The sequence below is a fragment of the Bidens hawaiensis genome, unplaced genomic scaffold, assembly GCF_021521415.1.
Source record: "Bidens hawaiensis isolate Kalapana, Puna unplaced genomic scaffold, B.hawaiensis_p1.1 tig00008041_1, whole genome shotgun sequence".
Lineage (NCBI taxonomy): Eukaryota > Viridiplantae > Streptophyta > Magnoliopsida > Asterales > Asteraceae > Bidens > Bidens hawaiensis.
In genome coordinates this window covers 655404-661528 of record NW_027491565.1, presented here as the reverse complement: position 1 = coordinate 661528, position 6125 = coordinate 655404, and positions in this window count along the sequence as shown.

Sequence of the window (6125 nt, the reverse complement as noted above, 5' to 3'; positions counted from 1 at the left end):
GAAACAACAAGAATATGACACAACCTGACCATGAGACTCCTAAACGATATTTAGTCAAAACGTAAGAGAGAATTCATGGCACAATGATCTCTCTTATCGATATAATGAAACGGGAGATATACAAAATTGAGCATTCAAATAAGATTATTAGAACTCACCCACGCCGAAATCCTTATAATCATGGAAAAACCATTATAGTTTCAGTACGAATAGCAAGAACTTCAAGAACCATTTAGTAACTTAAGGTTGTAGTTTTAAGAACTTCAAAACCTATGAACCATAGGAATTCTATGGCAATCAAGGTGTTATACCAACTTTACGATGACTTGAAGAGATCGAGTCCATTATTATCATTAGTCAATGTACTAAGATTCAAAGGACTTAGTACACATCTTTGTAATTCAAAGGTGAAGCTCTAGAATAATGGAACATTCTAATCATGAGAAAAGGGCAGAGGAACCTTGTATCGAATAAATTGAGAAGTGTTTAAAGAACTCGTATTAAAACGGTTTTGCCCCATACCAAAAGCCAATCTTATTCAAAGTAAGATGGATATCACAAATCTCATAGAGTACAATACTAAGTTCCTTGAAGAATACCAATCAATTCCGCGTCTAGATAACTCAGGATCCGACAAAGTTATTAAATACATATCAGGATTACCCAAAGAGATAGGAGATATAGTAAGAACCCATATGCCACAAACTACCTCCTCGGTTATGGAATTGGCCAGATATTTAATTAGTAGTATGGTAAGAAATACGAAGGTTAAAGAGAAAAATAGTATGAGAAAGAAGGAGGCAACAAACAACAAGGAGAAACCATTCAAAAGACCAATATGTCAAGAACTGTGATAAACGACATTATGGAAAGCGTCGAAAATAGAACAAGAACAATACATCAGTCGCGTGTGCATTCTATAACGAAACCGTTTATTCTGAATACGACTGTAGAAAGAAAGCAGTTGCATGTTTCATCTTTGGAGAAAAAGGACATTTTAAAGAGAATGTTCAAAAACGCAATTAAAGGATCAACAACAATAGGAAGGAAGAAAACACAAGGAGCATTTGGCAATCAAGAATAAAAACAAACAAGAGTAGTCCGAAACTCAAAGGCATAAGAAATAGTTAGTTAACTCTTATAAACTACTAGTTAACTCGTGTTTAAACAAGAAGTTTTGTCACAATAAAAGGGTAAGTTAAAATCCCTTAGCAAAAAGATCGTTATAAAGAATAAGAAAAAAGATAGTTAAATTTCGAAAGTTCTCGAAATATAAAAAACTATGTTATTTAATAATCATCATCTATAAAAAGATGAAATAAAGAGAATGATGAATTTAACTAGACATAAAAGTATGTCTTCTCAAAGGAAAATTAGTTAGCAGACCTTTGAAAGTATAAGGGTATAATCAATGGAAATAAACGGAAGGAATCCATCAAGATCATTATTCAAGAATGAATATCTTGAAAGTTATTGAGATGAATAAAGGATTCGGTAGACTGAATTCAAGATACAATCTAGTTAACATCAGTAAATGTTTAAAATACACAAGGTAAGGTAAATAGTTAAACACAACTGGCCACTGTGCTTAGCAATTTACAATTACTTATGATATTCTAAACTATTGACTGAATACATCATCCAAAGATGTGATTTAATAACAAATCAAGAATTCAAATCATTCACACAACTTTAGTTAAACTCGAGAAACAGATTAGATAGAACCTTATCATAAATAGAGAAGTAAGAAATCATTCACAACGAACCTCGAGGACGAGATTCACTCCAAGGTGGGGAGGATGTAACATCCCCAAAATTTCGATCCAAAATTTACAACTAAGTAAAGTTGAAGGATCAAAATTATTCCCTAAAATAAGTGTTGGGAAAATTTAAATAAATAAAACAAGATCATTCTATAAGGAAATAAAATATTCCTTAAATAAAATCATCTAATGTTAAAGATATGGAATAAGTAAATTCCATCCCACATTGGAAGATGTAAGAAAGTGGAAGCATTCCACATGGGTATAAATAAGGAAGTTAAAACCCATCACACATGGAAAGTGGTAAAGAAATGGAAGCTCTTTATAAGGAAGAGATTTTCCATAATAATATTCTTATATGCCTAGTATGCACCCAGAGGTCCTAGCGGAGGGTGCGAAGCACCCGACGCGCACGCGCATGGGCTCGGGCGAAAGGCGTTGGGCGATGGGCCCAATGTGGGGCTTTGATGGTGCACTTGGCACGCTCGCATCGCCGCGAGCCGCTTGAGAGCCGCCTTAGTATTTTCGGATAACGAGATTTAGACCTAGAAATGACAAGCTATCAAAGATAAGGGGCTAAAAATGAAAAATGGTATATAGTGACCCATCGCGCTACACGATGAGTCCAAGAACACGGCCATTGCGTACCGCGATGGTACGTGATGACTCAGGGACACGTGTCACCCTCTGGTGACACGTGGCAGCAGGGAAGGATACGTGGCGCCCATGCAGAAATGGTGGCTTCGCGGTACGCGACGGCTAAGGAAGAGGACCCGTCGCGTACCGCGATGGGACCCAAAATCAGCCTATAAAGGGAGGGCTCACGGCTCCTACATTCTCACACTAAAACTTTCTCTCACTAGAAATATACTCTCACACTACCTCGGTTTCCGTGTCCCGACCCGACAATCATCACCTCGTAATCCGTGCCATATACCAACGATACCTCGAAGTACGTGCTACACGAGAATAACCTGACAATCTACAGTGTTTGTTTGCCACTTAGCCTTACAAGTGATATATAAAAAACTAAACAAAATCTACAGTGTTGGAGTATGTTATCTCCCCCAAATAAAAGCGTTTAAAAAGAGTAAAAAGGGGACGTGAAACTCACTGTTCGCGAAGATAACCAAAAAGATCCGAGAAAAAGGTGTGCGTCACAGAAAATCCTCACTAGTGTTCTAAAAACAAAAACGAGATTTTCTAAGTATTTAAACTACGAGTGAGTCCCTAGACTCAGCACATACAAATTATGTATGAGATGTGTTTCGTGTTTCGTTTGTGAAATTAGTGCGACTCGACAAACACGTTGGTGATACGTTACATGTGTGAACAACTACTTAAGTGTCAAGTATTAACATTGTACATTACTAGCAATTATCCCCCACAAGGGCAATTTGGTCAAAACATAGTAAACATCGATCGGTTATGCACTTTTCATGACAATTAAAATAATACAACAGCTAAATTATCCATGCAGATTTTCACTCGACAAGATTACTCTTATTAATATATTCTAACAAGTAAAATAAATCACCGAAAATCATCACAGAAGCACACGTGAGTTAGGTTTCTAAACCTATTTTTATTATATTTTTATCATATATAGTTTTATCACAAAGATCAAAACATCACAGCAAACACACAACAATCATTATCATGCGCAACAGAATGTTATTTGTTATTTCCGTTAAATGACAAATCCAATTAATGCAAGACCAATTGGGTTAGGTTTCTAACTCAACTTATTTTCTTCCAGAAGTGGAACCAACCCATTTGGTCTTGTAGTTTATGAGATATCTTAGTCGCAAAACAGCCTAACAGCAGGTCTCCCAAATCAGTCTTGCACAACAGTTTTGTAAAATAATAAAAACAAACTTTTATACGTCCAAAAATTACAAACTAGGACTTCTCAGAAACTAGACTCGACCTAATATATTATAGAGTCAACAATCGCAACAAAACATAAAATTAACATTGAGTTACAGCCATCCAAACACGAATTCAATAATCTGTCCAGCATAAGTTTTCATCAAAACTCAACATACAATTAACCTATGACTAACAATCATGCATGTAAACCCTAGTTCATCAACAAACAACATTTTTAGCACCTAGGGTTTATGATTGCAGGTTTAATCATGCAATTAAATCAATGAAATAGACTAGATAGGATATAATTTACCTAGTTAGCACCTTGATTCCTTCAAAGAAACTTGAAAAGAGATTGTATGTGTGTGTGTAGGTCACGGCTGCCAAGAGGAAGAGAGGGAGGGGGAAACGATCGTATGTAGGGGGTAGGGATTAGGGTTAGTTAATATCTGATTATAATTATTAATTTGTTACATTTAGCCCTCTTAACTTCTAGTAAAATCAATTTCTAGTATATACAATAGACTTTTGCTTCTTGAATTAATGTCTTACATATAAATATCAAGTAACACATAGACTTAGCACATAATTATCAAATAATTATTGTTTTGATATTTGTCGTTTGTTCACCAATGGTTTGAGTCGACTCGTGTGTGTTTCGGTGCAATTCCGAAAGACTACTTGTGTAGTGATTGTCATGCGTCATTTAAAACCCTAATTTAAATGTAATGAGATATGCGTTACAGTTCATGTGATCTTAAGTTTGAATTAACGGAGTTCGGATTAACGGAGTTAACGTGAAATTGACGAGTGTCACATCGTGGTACGTGATGGGCTTAAAAGGGGATCCATCGCGTATGGCGATGGAACTTTGGTTTGGCCATCACGTATCGCGATGTCGCCCACCAGGCCTGATTGGTCACCTAGTAGACATGCACGTGTTGCCACGTGGTTAGACACGTGTCCACGATTACTTCGCTTGGTCATCGCGCATCGCGTATCGCGATGACCCAAAAGGTTAAGTGATCGCGTATCGCGACACCGCCCATCTTGGGGCAATGTGATATACCCATCGCGTATCACGATGGGTCTTGAAAACCAGAATTCCCATTTTAGTCCCTTAACTTTGATATCTTGTCATTTCTTGGTCTTGGTTCCACTATCCAAAAATACTAAGGCGACTCTCGGCGATGCAAACGTGTGAAGTGCAAAGTGCGCCATCAAAGAGCCACATTGAGCCCGAGCCCGTGCCCGTGCGCATCGGGTGTTTAGCACCTCCGCTAGGACCACTGGTGCATGCATGTCATATAAAAATATTACTATGGAAACCCAATTCCTTATAAAGAGCTTCCAAATATTTCCTATTTTTCATGTGAGATAGAATTTATCTTCCTCATTTATAGTCATGTGAAAGAGTTTCATTTTCTTCCTTCTTTCCATGTGAGATGGATTCCTTTCCCTCATTTCCTTAATATATAATTTTTCCAATTTAATATAATATATATATATATATATATATATATATATATCTTATTATTTCTTTACCATATGTATTATTAAAATATTTTTGAGTCATATTTTCAAAGTTGACATTTTTAACCCTAAATAAATATGGTATTTTTTGAGATGCTACATTTTTTTGCTTAATTAATGGATCAATGGTACTCTGTTGTGTGTTGCTTTCCCAGCCGTGTATAATATGGCAAACAAATAAAAAGGCGATGGTGGTGGATAACTATATACAGGTCGGGTCGACTGTCCGCTGGAATTGAGAATGGTTAAAGAACCCCGATGTCGGATACTAAGTGGCTTGAGCTTAGTGCGATCATGGGTGTATTGAATATGGTAAACATAAAAGGGCATGGGATCAATGGTGTTGGGTGGGGGGAAGGTAACGAGCAGGTATTTCATACGAAAAGGTGAGATCGGAGTTGGAAAGGGTTAAAAGAATTGAACGAACACAATGGTTGTTTCCATAGAATAATGGGTGTCTCTCAAGGTTAACTATATTGCTTGGAGGGTGGAGTTGGATATAATCCAAACATGAAGCACCAGTGTACCCGGGGGGGGGGGGGGATGGGGTTGAACTTACTCGATATTGGGTGTGTTAATTGTGGGTTGAGAATGAAATACAGAAAACACTTGCCCTTTATACCCATGGGATTATGCAATTTGGAATCAAGTGTGTTCATGGTTGAAGATATCGTATATGGTGGATATTTACTCGATAAAATCTCCATTGGATTTGGGTGCTAAAGTGGGTGGCATTGATCAGAGAAAAGTGATACAAGCGGCATGCTTGATAACCATTTGGTTGATCTGGAAATGCATAAACGAGTTGGTGTTCAATAAATATAAGAATTTGGATTGTTAACGTGTTTGATTTGATCAAAGAAGACACTCTTCTTTAGCTCAAAACATTCCTATATTTCTGTTTTGTTTAGGCTGGGCTCCTTTTAGGCCTAATCAGGCCAGAATGCATGGTTTTGT